The sequence below is a fragment of the Ambystoma mexicanum genome, chromosome 14 (assembly GCF_040938575.1).
Source record: "Ambystoma mexicanum isolate Mex_15411 chromosome 14, UKY_AmexF1_1, whole genome shotgun sequence".
Lineage (NCBI taxonomy): Eukaryota > Metazoa > Chordata > Amphibia > Caudata > Ambystomatidae > Ambystoma > Ambystoma mexicanum.
The window spans coordinates 89,604,332-89,616,905 of record NC_090940.1 but is presented as its reverse complement, the minus strand read 5'-3'; the positions used below and the strand labels follow the sequence as shown (position 1 = coordinate 89,616,905).

The following is a 12,574-nucleotide window of genomic DNA, read 5'->3' as shown; positions in this document are numbered from 1 at the left end:
TTTGTCTCCCCTTTAGTCCAAAATATTGCCCCAAATAATGTGGCAGGAAATTATTTCAATACTCAGTCACACTTTGAATTGAAAACTGCTGTTTGCTTTTAGGATAAAGTCAGAAGATGATAGAACATGCGATCCTCTATTCTCATAAGTGAATCCAGGAGGTTAAACTCTTGTATTTACTTCACAAATATCACCAGCTCATACTAGTTTCGCTCGTCCTTATTTTTGTAAAGCAGCCCCTTGCAGTGTTTCTGACATTGTTACCCTCTCCCCTTCATAATAAAATCCTAGGAATCGGTGAAGTCGATTATGCCACTATGTGCTATTGAACATGTTGATCGTCTCCTCTTACTCTCCAAGATGACTCCTTCTTTCTTATGCAAAGTTTGGTTTCAGGAAAAGGCACACAGGTTTCCTTTCTGTGATCCCTTGAATCGGAAAGTACCATTTGTGCCAGGCCTTCCTGGCCTGCTCTATCTGCCTCACAGGCTGTGGCCAAGAGCTACTGCAGTGAAGCAAAAATTCACAGAAAGCACCTTTCCCGAACCCTTTTAGCAAATTCGAGAAATGCAGATAAACTCCTGCACAATGTATTTCCCTATCACTTATTATGGTCTCAGTGTTATTCAGAAGAAAATATGCAGGAACATAGCGCTTGAGTACTGTTCTCGAAGACCATCTCCAGTGCATGTCATTTTGCACTCAGGTATATTGCAGTGCTCCGCATTATAAAGTATCAGAATGCAATATGTGCAAGCCTGAAAGCCAGGATTGGCTGATTACATGCCTCACATGAGACAACAGCGGAAGCAGTTCAGTCATTTCACACACACGGGCATGCATCTTGCTATGCAGAGCGTAAATAAAATGTGTAATGCCTCATAAAGGGTAAACGCATGGTTTTCATGTCAACCAATCGGGCACGGCAAAGACTAACATGCATCGTTAGTCGGGTATTTACCTCAGCATCATACAGATTATGGGGCTTTTAAATGCAAAGCAGCCCATCCCAGCGAGCTGTGGCTTGGCAGAGAAATGGGCCATGCCCACACACTTGTCTACTAATGCCTGCAATAAGACGTGCCAAGTGGGTTACTTAAAAGAAACAAAGAGAAAGAGGGCAAAATGCCTGCAGCCTGTGAAGCCCTGCTTAGACAAATCTGTAACATTTTATCGAAGCCCTTTATCAGCGCATCCCTGGCAGGAACATAAATGTAACCCTTAATTTGAAAATTACAGAAGCCAAGCCTGCTTCTGTGTTTTTTGCAAACCCCTATGATTTACAATTTTTTTAAACACCCTTTTCTGAGTTTTCAGGGATGTAGGTGTGGCAAGTGCCGCCATAGCCGCTTCAAGGTTGACTGCCCCAGCACTTCGAGCCCCAGAGCCACTCTGGGCATGCATCGGGGCATTCGGAGACTGCAAGCTCTCCCCCAGAGACTCGGAGAAGAGTGTAGCCGCCACACCACCTTCTCGGGTCCTGCATTGTGTTACCTGACTCCTGAATCGACTTTGTTTACTCTGCGGCCCTCCACACATTCCCCACTCCCCTGCCCCCCACCAGTCCCCCCCCCCCTGAAATAATACACTGACTCGGGTTGTGGATGAACAGGCCACAGTTGCTTTATAAAGCAGGAGGTAGCTTACAGGTGCTCTGTTACTTTTTACTAGGTAATATAGCATTAGGTTATTCTGCTCTGAGCTGCACACCCTTACACTTTCGTTGAGCAGAACTGACTCAGTTACTTTTACTCTTTAACTTAGTATGAACTCAAACTTGATGGCGAGCAGCATCCGTTAAGCGGAATTGACGCTGTTACTTTTCCGCTTTGACTTAGCATGAACTCGAGCTTGATGGCGAGCAGCATCCGTTAAGCGGAATTGACGCTGTTACTTTTCCGCTTTGACTTAGCATGAACTCGAGCTTGATGGCGAGCAGCATCCGTTAAGCGGAATTGACGCTGTTACTTTTCCGTTTTGACTTAGCATGAACTCGAGCTTGATGGCGAGCAGCATCCGTTAAGCGGAATTGACGCTGTTACTTTTCCGCTTTGACTTAGCATGAACTCGAGCTTGATGGCGAGCAGCATCCGTTAAGCGGAATTGACGCTGTTACTTTTCCGCTTTGACTTAGCATGAACTCGAGCTTGATGGCGAGCAGCATCCGTTAAGCGGAATTGACGCTGTTACTTTTCCGCTTTGACTTAGCATGAACTCGAGCTTGATGGCGAGCAGCATCCGTTAAGCGGAATTGACGCTGTTACTTTTCCGCTTTGACTTAGCATGAACTCGAGCTTGATGGCGAGCAGCATCCGTTAAGCGGAATTGACGCTGTTACTTTTCCGCTTTGACTTAGCATGAACTCGAGCTTGATGGCGAGCAGCATCCGTTAAGCGGAATTGACGCTGTTACTTTTCCGCTTTGACTTAGCATGAACTCGAGCTTGATGGCGGGCAGCTGACCCCGTCAATTTTTCCACTTTATTAACTTGTACTTTGAACACTCCCCATTTCGGCACCGGCTTTATTTTCAGTCGGTTCCACTTTTACTACTTACCCAGGTGCAGGATCGTTAACCTTTTCACCCCCTGTTGCCTGCGTCCACCCTTGCTCCCCGTTGGCCAGGTGTACATGCTCTAACTTTCCATTCACCCAACCGGTTCCTAACCCTGGCCCCCAGCTTCCAGGTCCCCATCTTATTCCTCGCCCCTGGGGTCCTGCCGCTCTCTCGCCTCCTCACCCCTCCCTCCCTAGGTACCTGACCTCGGCCCCTTCCCACCCGGTCTCCAGGCCTACTACTCACTCCCCGTTGCTTGTTTGACTCACTCATTGTTGTTCCAGGAACATTGAGGCTGTTTTCCCCACTTTACCCTGCTTATAAACCCAATCATCGGGGATGGTCTAGCTCGCCCCCTCCCCCATACGTCCCTTTTTCGCGCCTTGTTGTCCTGTCCCTCCCTTCTTCCTGGGCCTGTGGCCCGATAGTCTGGAAGGGAACCCCCCCAGCCCCCTGCCTGCTTATGGTTGTAGGGGGGTGGGATCCTTGGCTCCAGGGGGGGAGCTGGTGAGGGGGCCAGGTACGTGCGCATCTGCCTTTAGCCCTCGCTGTGTTTGGCGCATCCCCGGGCTTAAAAACCCAGAGTCTCTGGGCTAAATCCAGAGGTTAGGCAGGTATCTACTTCCATAGTCTGCCGGCCTACTCTGACAAGATGGTGCCACATCAAGAATAACTTCATCTTGCAAAGTAGATCACTGTGCACCGTAAGTCTGGGATTCCTTTAAGGTAGGCGTGCGTCCACGTACCCTGCAAAGAACCGACAGACGAGCACAATGCAAGGAGATGCAGTGAAACAAAGCAGCTCTTTGAACCACGAATGGCAACTGGAACACCTAACTCTGCCGTCACGTGACTGATTGATTTTTCAATTTCATTAGCTGTAGGGCGAGGTAAGGCTCAGTAACATAACATATGAGAATAGGCATTCAGACTCTGCAGGCTCAGTATCCCCCTCGCTGGCAGATCCGCCACAGTACCTGGAGACCATGCAAATGGCAGTGATGTGCGGTATACGTTCCAGTTACATAACATGTGAGAAGTAGGCATTCAGACTCTGCAGGCTCACCAACCCCTCTCTGGCAGATCCGCCAGAGTGCCTGGCGACCATGCAAATGCCAGTGGCGTGCGGTATAAATTCCAATAACATAACGTGAGAAATGTGCATTCAGACTCTGTAGGCTCACCACCGTCTATTGTCCTCTGGAATGATCTTCAGGGCCAGCCCCAGGGAGGGCTCCTCGGGCTGGGGGCCCGCAGACCTGAAACCAATGGGGAGTGGGGGGCGGGGGCACCATGCTGCAGCTGTCTCTGCATGGCTACCTTTGCTGGGCTCGAGGACGGAAAATTGAGGGGCTGCTTCCCTCCACAGTGTCTTACCCTGCGTGTCCCTGCCGATTCCCCATCAGCCCCGGGCAACGCCCTGCAGTGACGTTTACATGCCCGTGCAGTGCCCTACAGGATGGTGTGGGCGGAGGGTCATTCTGTCCCCAAAGTAAGTGTGATCACCACATCATATGGTCTTTCTGCTCACTGTAATGGCTTGGTAGGTGAAGAACGATGGACTGGAGGGTTGCCCAGAGCAACGTCAGTGGTTTGGATTCATTCCAATCCTTCCAGCCATCACCTCTTTTGTTTTCTGATCAGCACTGCCATGTTCCGACTTGCATGGGAAAGCCCCGCACAGCTCCAGTTAGCTACTCAAATGTGGCCCATTTCTCAAAAGAAACCGAGACATCACAAACTCCCACCTACTTCTTTTCACTGGTGTATACTTGTTGCAATGCACACACAGGTTTTCTAATAGAACTTCAAATGTGCCTAGTCGCACTGCTTGTTTAAGGGGTGTCCAAGTAATACAACTGGAGAGTTCTAAGGCTCTCTTTATGTTCCCCTTCATGACTGGAGGAATAGAACCTGAACTGGGCTCTTGCTTTATGCGCCTCTATGAGGATTTGCAGGTGTGTCCGCTTGTATTATTATGTGATTTGCGTACCTTTCAAGTCGGCTCCATAAACCGTATTATGTGAAAGCCAAAAATGAATTCATGTGTCTACCAACCAAAGCTGAGAAGCAATAGTGTCAAGTGCCAACATCTCAGACACAGCTCCATGCCTCGGCTTCAGTGTTCAGCCGTAGTGTGAGAGCGCCTCCTGAACTCGCTCAATCTCAGACAGAGCTCCATACCTCGGCTTCAGTATTCAGCTGTAGTGTGAGAGCGCCTCCTCAACTCGCTCAATCTCAGACAGAGCTCCATACCTTGGCTTCAGTATTCAGCTGTAGTGTGATGGCCTCAGCTACTCGCTCAATCTCAGACAGAGCTCCATACCTTGGCTTCAGTATTCAGCTGTAGTGTGGGATCGCCTCGGCAACTCGCTCAATCTCAGGCAGAGCTCCATACCTCGGCTTCAGTATTCAGCTGTAGTGTGGGATCGCCTCGGAAACTCGCTCAATCTCAGACATAGCTCCATACCTCGGCTTGAGTATTTAGCTGTATGATGGCCTGAGCTACTCGCTCAATCTCAGACAGAGCTCCATACCTTGGCTTCAGTATTCAGCTGTAGTGTGATGGCCACAGCTACTCGCTCAATCTCAGAAAGAGCTCCATACCTTGGCTTCAGTATTCAGCTGTAGTGTGATGGCCACAGCTACTCGCTCAATCTCAGACAGAGCTCCATACCTTGGCTTCAGTATTCAGCTGTAGTGTGATGGCCACAGCTACTCGCTCAATCTCAGACAGAGCTCCATACCTTGGCTTCAGTATTCAGCTGTAGTGTGATGGCCACAGCTACTCGCTCAATCTCAGACAGAGCTCCATACCTTGGCTTCAGTATTCAGCTGTAGTGTGATGGCCACAGCTACTCGCTCAATCTCAGACAGAGCTCCATACCTTGGCTTCAGTATTCAGCTGTAGTGTGGGAGCACCTCGGCAACTTGCTCAATCTCAGACAGAGCTCCATACCTTGGCTTCAGTATTCAGCTGTAGTGTGAGTGCCTCAGCTACTCGCTCAATCTCAGACAGAGCTCCATACCTTGGCTTCAGTATTCAGCTGTAGTGTGATGGCCACAGCTACTCGCTCAATCTCAGACAGAGCTCCATACCTTGGCTTCAGTATTCAGCTGTAGTGTGATGGCCACAGCTACTCGCTCAATCTCAGACAGAGCTCCATACCTTGGCTTCAGTATTCAGCTGTAGTGTGGGAGCACCTCGGCAACTTGCTCAATCTCAGACAGACCTCCATACCTCGGCTTGAGTATTTAGCTGTAGTATGATGGCCTCAACTACTCGCTCAATCTCAGACAGACCTCCATACCGCGGTTTCAGTATTCAGCTGTAGTGTGGGATCGCCTCGGCAACTCGCTCAATCTCAGACAGAGCTCCATACCTTGGCTTCAGTATTCAGCTGTAGTGTGAGTGCCTCAGCTACTCGCTCAATCTCAGACAGAGCTCCATACCTTCGCTTCAGTATTCAGCTGTAGTGTGAGAGTGCCGCGGCAACTTGCTCAATCTCAAACAGAGCTTGTCTTACAGACCGAGGAAGGTGTCATTATCGTGGGATAATGACCTGCCACCAAGTTGTAGTTGTGGCCTCAGGTGAAGCCGAAGGCCATATGTTTAGGAAGGGTCATTATCCCAGGCGATAATGCCCCCCCCCCCTCAAGGTCTATAAGGCTATTAGTGCATAGTGGGTAGTAGTGATAGATATTTTGGCATTTTGGTGATGAAGTAAAAAAAGTTACGTTAATAATAAGTAAGCTACATAGGCAACTGAGTTAGTAAATTAAATGTTGTTTTATTTTCATTTCATGTAAAAGTAAATTGTTACCCTATAAGAAAGCAAAAACATTTCCCATGTTTTGGCTCCTCTTTCATATGTTAAATAGGATGCTGCACCACAAAAGAAAAGCCCCTCAGAGGGAGGATGTGACTTGTTGATAGAAATCTTTCCTGGTAATTACATTGTTGTTTCCCTGTCTGCTTTTGAAGACGGAATGTTCAGAACTCAATCAATACCAGTAGTTATTGACTGCACCCTACACATTCTGATTGGCTGAGACGAGGCCAATAACGATCTCCGTGTGCTAATAGACGATAGTATGGCTCCATGTGTATTTATCACAGCGACTGTTGATATATGGCACAAATCTACTTGTCTCTTGGCTCGCTCCTGGCAACTTCTTGTAATGTAATTTCACTTGATGCCCTCGAGTACAAAAGATTGCTATCATTCTGTGATATTACTTCCAGTGATGTCAAAACATATGCAGATTAGCTGCCCCTCCCCACCCACGCCACACGGTGTTCCGCAGATATTAGTACCCTACCCCGGTGAGCTTCATTTTCCACTCGTCCCCGCCAGAGCAATCGGAGGCAGCGGATAAGTAAAATAAATCAAGCACTGAATCATTTTGTTTTTAATCGAAACCCAGGCATTTTAATCAAGTTAATAACGGATATCACGTGACCACCTTCCGACTGTCACTCCTGGAAGAGTCAGAGAAATCTAGTTTATTGTTCCCACTGCCTATAAAAACTCATTAAAGGCAATAATCTCCATCCAATACAAACAAGCTTTTAAAGGCTGCTAAATGGCAAGTTACAAATTAAATGTGATGCGACCGTTGAGAGCCCGGCATAGTTATTAACGAAATGAATTCACGTATGCCGTTCCGTAAAGGAGGACTCAGAATGCCAAGTGAAATAACCATAAAACATATTTTCATCTCTCTTTGGCCCCCTACAGTGATGCTAGTGGGGGCCCAGCTCGGCGGAGTAACCTTGAACCTGGCCGTCCCGGCTGGATAAACCCCAGAGCCAGAAAATACAATTTTGCAGCCTGCAGCGAATCTCTTTAAAAAACTGTTCCGCCTCATTAAACTGGGAACCATTAAAACTTGCCCCAATTCTTGCAAACACTAGGCGTGCAATTACAGACTGCAATAGAAACCCACCACTAGTGTAGTTGCTTGATCGGGAACTTGCCCCTCCCAGTGAAATAGAAGAGATGTGACATTCCTTCAGTGGAAGCGGGGCTAAGCCAATTCTAGGACAGCGCCACCTGTGGGGTGAATCAGAGAGTTGCCCTTTCTCAAACTTACTGTCTCTACCTTTTCTTAAAATTATATATTGCAGGAGAATTGATTTGCAATGTTGATTCTGCATTAAAAAATGTGGTTAAATCAGTTGTACCGTACCCCCATTGCCTTTTGGCCGTGAAAGCCTGTTCCTTGTGATGGCCCCACATCATAATCTGAGGCGTCTAATTCCATTGCATTTGCCATCCACGTTTTCTTGGATTGCCCATAAATGGTAACTAGTATGTTCAGATGTGATTTTTCGCTCTTTGAAAATGCCTTCATATCATAAGTGAATACTTAATGGTCAACAGCAATTACCACACACATCATCTACCCGGGTGCACTGTATAAACTCTACAGAAGCAGTGCTGCACTCTCAAAAAGGGATAATAAAACCTGTGACGAATTGAGGGAATTCGTCTCTTCTGCCCAAGGGCGAGCCCCCTCCCTGTGAGGCTAGAGAAGTGAGCCTGCAGTGCAGCACCCTCCCTAGGAGTCAAGGCAAGTGGGACCTCATCAGGAGAGACTCCCCCTTTGGGGACAAGGACTCCTGCTCCCGTGACGAACTCCTTGATGCCTTCCAAGTGATGACTTAGATGGACTTACCGAATACACCAGAAAGTTATCAGTTTCATGAAGATAAAGTGTTACCTATATTATCAACAACAAGAAACGGAGGATATCCTTTTAGATCAGAGTCTCCAATGGACTGTACCAAGGATGCTGAAAAGGGATGACAAGGCAAAGAACCAGTGAGAGGAGGCAGAAATTCGAGAGAGGGCGGCAAGCAGAGTATACTTGGGGGACCCCCTGCACGTTACCGAGTGGAAGGAGGTGGAGCTGTCGTAGAACGCTGAGCCTGCGTAAGCCAGAGGAGCACCAGCACGGATGGAGAAATGCTGGGAGACTGGCGTGCGAGAACAAAGGCAATCCAAACAAGTTGGAACCTAGAGTTCAGTTATGGCATAACCATGTACCAATCGTGGTGGGCAGCTGCCCTGCAAAGCGATGCTGACGTCACCAGCACGAGGAAGCAATAACCTGAAGTGAGTGCCAGCAACCTGTCTATCCACAAGAATGGGATACATATGAAACGGACATTGCGGAAAGTGAACCATGAAGCTACCAAGAAGCTGAGAGAGAGTCCAAAGTCCTACAGGTCCTGGCAACGTTACCCCGGAAGACATGAGATAATATGGGGTATGGAAATACCGCAAAGTTAAAAGGCACACAGTATAAGTTGAACAAATCTCATCCCAGTATTAATGGGAAATGAATTTGAAATAAGCAGATAAATCTAAATGATTTTAATAAGATAATGAGAAACACACTAACGAGTGGGAAAGAAATACAGTTGGAATTGTATTGCCCTGGGAAAAGGAAAAGGTCAACCAATATCCCAATTATAAGAAAAATCTGCAACCGAAGAGAACCAGTTGGGGAGTCGAGAAGGGTAAGGTCCATAAGATAAATACCACACATGAAAGAGCACCCCAGGAAGAGGTGAACTATTGAGTTGAGCAACTGAAATTCCTGAGAAGAGAAACCCATAAAAGGGAGAGAGAAGTAACCTGAGCGGAACAACGATAACCTGTATGAAGGAGGAGAAGGAAGCTCCCAGTCCCATGAAAGAACTGCAGACCTTAGTTCAAAGGATAAGCAGAGACCATCTCCCCATGGTCTATTAAGTAGAACAATATAATCAAGACAACCCTGGTGAAGAAACGCAGCACCCAGAAGAAGGGAGCCATTCCCTTGGTCTTTGTTAGTTGTGCTATTGTTGGGGTCAGGTAGGTTGGATTTGGACAGTGGACACTTGTTTTGGACACTCACTCTGACTGACGACCACCCTAGTTAGTAGAATAGATGGGGAACACTGCATAGACCCAGGGAAAGGTAGGCCTGATTTTACTTTCAATAAACTATATGGTAAAAATGTCTTCAAGGCATCCACATCCTTCTTCTGATCCTCCACAAACCCCACGTTTATTTCTCATTAAATTTAGTCAGCAAGTATTTATTTAAAAAACGAACAAAAATGATTGTACAGAGATACAGTAATGTCAAAATACCATGTAACTTGTGAAAACGTTTCTTGTGTCCATACAATCTATTTGCACGCAACAATGTATTCATATAGGTTAAAGATAACAAATACACAAATGACAAATAAAAGATGGGACTCAAACACTTCATCTTCTTGCCACATGGAGTTTAGAAGAAATAGAACATAATGGAAAACGGGTAACTACATAACATACAATGCTGATTCAAAAAATACTTCAGACTTAATCTGACTTCAGAAGGTTACCATTCTTTGTGCAGTTTAATTGTTGAAAAAGAACTTGGTAGCAGGTATATTTCAAGTATCCCTTGATGGGACAAGACCATGTAACTCCAGACATGAGTTCAACGCGGGATAGAAAAGGCAATGTCCCAGCCTGTTGGCTCTTGGCGTGTCTCGGGACCCGTTTGCCCTCCATTGTGACTATTAGGTTTAAGGGCGTTGACATTGCATCTGATTGGCTGTGCAGGATACTGGTCCTGATGCTGCAATTCAGTCAGTGATTCACATAGGCCAATGTTAGCCTATGGCACATCCTAATCTGAATGTCCTGTCTCTTTTGGTGATTTTCTGCCAGTTTCTGGCCCTCCGTGTGTCTCTGGTCACCGCAGGGCAATTGCTGAGGGCCCCCCGGGGAGTCTGCAGCAGATTCAGTGGAATGGAGGTTCACAATCGAGCAAGGTCTTTCATGGGCTGAAAATCCCTTCACCACTCCTCTTTTTCAGTCAAAGCATTCTCCAAGCTATGAGTGACTTGTGCCAGCTTTCAACAAGAGAATGGTGCTTATCATATCTTTTACGCTGGATCAGGAGCTGTGGGGGAAATTCAACCTCCAATCCGGACTGTTTTCACTGTACTGGAATTTAGCAGAGTGCTTTGTAGCCTCACCTCCAGGCACTGCCAGCAAAGCCTCTACAATTGGGTATCCTGCCACCAATAAGGCGGGCACTCGCAGCCAGTTGTGCGAGTATTCCTACAGGGCAGCACCGGATACTTGGCGTACTCTGACCATAGGAAGGATGGGGTCCCTTAGGGTCACATACACTACACTTGCATCCCTGACGACCTTCAGATTAGGGCTGCTCAGGGGAAAAGGCGAGCCACCGGTCTATGAAAATGCAAAATCCCATCTTCACTTTCCCTCACGGGTAGACCACTTTTCTCTAGGTCTGGCCTTCTTTTGAATGTAGACTCATTTCCGATTGGAAGGAAACCTTCTCCCCTCTGACCGCTCTTCTGCTTTCTTTCGGCTCCTCTTTAATAAAATGGACTCTACAAACCTCTCATAAAAGAACTGTTCAAGTTTTATTCCACACAATTCGTGCGGATTTGATTAGCAATTGCCTTTTTATTTTGCAGGGTCTACCTATATTGGCCAGTCAACAGTCAGCTGGTGCTTTGGCTGTGCTTTTGCTACTTCAGCCCGGCCCGGATGAACACGTGTGTGGGCCCATTTCAACATGTTGGTTGGCGGCCCTCCTTTTAGAGTGAAAACAGTCTGAGGCCCCTGTGGGGTGCATACATTACAGTGCCAACAGAGCTTGGGTTAATAGCTGCCGATTATCACGAGACAGCCAGCCAACAGGGCTCTTAAACACCAAATGCTCACTGAAGAGCTATAAACCCTTTTCTGTCAGTAAGTGGCTGATCTGCAGGGTCCAGTGTTGGAAGGCAATGAGGTGATAACCCTTCTGTATATCTCGTGGTAAGTGATGGCCGGAAGGGCTCCAGGAAACGTAGCATGCAATGCGACTGCTGCAAAGTGCACATTTCATGCCCCAGAACGAAAATAGAAAAAGGAATATATTGCCATGTTGCAAGACTGCTGAATGGCAACATGCAGGCAGTTGCTGGGCGCCCCCTGAAGCTTGAGGCCCTTTTCATTTGAAAGGGTTGAAATGCCCCGATGCCGTCCCTGGCGCCAGCACATTGGATTGTGCTGGGTAGTGGCAATGAGAACACCTCAGCAGTTTTTTACATGTTACTGCACAGCACAGTTCATTTTGAAAACTTTACTTCCTTAAGACTTCTGAAAGATTTACCTACACCCATCCTTGAAGAAACAAGTAAAAGAAAGTGAAAGGTACAGTAGAAAAGGGATATCTCCCCTGATGACCTACACATGACACAGACTGTAGGTCTTTTATTTGAGGTGTTAAACCCCATAAACCATCACGCTCGCAGGAGTCGTGGTTATGCTGAGCAGCTAATATTTACAACCATCAACTTTAAGAAAAATCTCAGAAAAATGCTGAAATCTAAAGGCCTTTTTGCCTGCGTGTGTGGGGGCGTTTAAGGCTCTGGGAACTGGGGATCACTAGGGCATTTTTGACACATCCTTTATTGACTTTGCATGTTTTACTGGTATTTTGGGGGCAAAGTTCATGTATGTCATTACATGGCTAGACTGGCATTTTAGTGCATCCAGTCTAGCCATTGCTTACTGTGACATGAAATGTATTACTCAGCATCTTTGATAAAGCCAGCATGATAAATAGTATTACCTCGCTAGACTGATGTTTTGGTGTAGCGGCCTGTATATTTCTTACTGTAGCTTGACTTTTTATTAACTGAGCATCTACGATGAAGCAGGGATGATAAGTGTTCTTATGGGTCTAGACTAGCTTATAATGGAACCAATTTGGACATGTTTTCTTATTGTGACATGTCACTTTTAATGGCCAAACCAACTGGAGTATTTTCTTACATAGGAGTACTGGCAAATATTGGCAGAGCCAGCTTTGTGCCAAGTGCCAGTAATGATACTATATTAAACATCTCAACGTGAACATGCATATGTTCTTCTATGGAAAACTAGCATATATTGGTGGAGCCAGCATGGAAATGTATGGGCACAGCCAGCATGTAAATGTTTTT

General features: G+C 46.7%; 1 protein-coding gene across 1 annotated transcript in view; it reads left to right on the top strand.

Moving 5' to 3' along the window:
- Nucleotides 1-12,574, top strand: part of AVEN (apoptosis and caspase activation inhibitor) — a 1,172,565-nt gene that overhangs the window by 505,997 nt on the left and 653,994 nt on the right. The gene's annotated exons all lie outside the window — the stretch shown is intronic.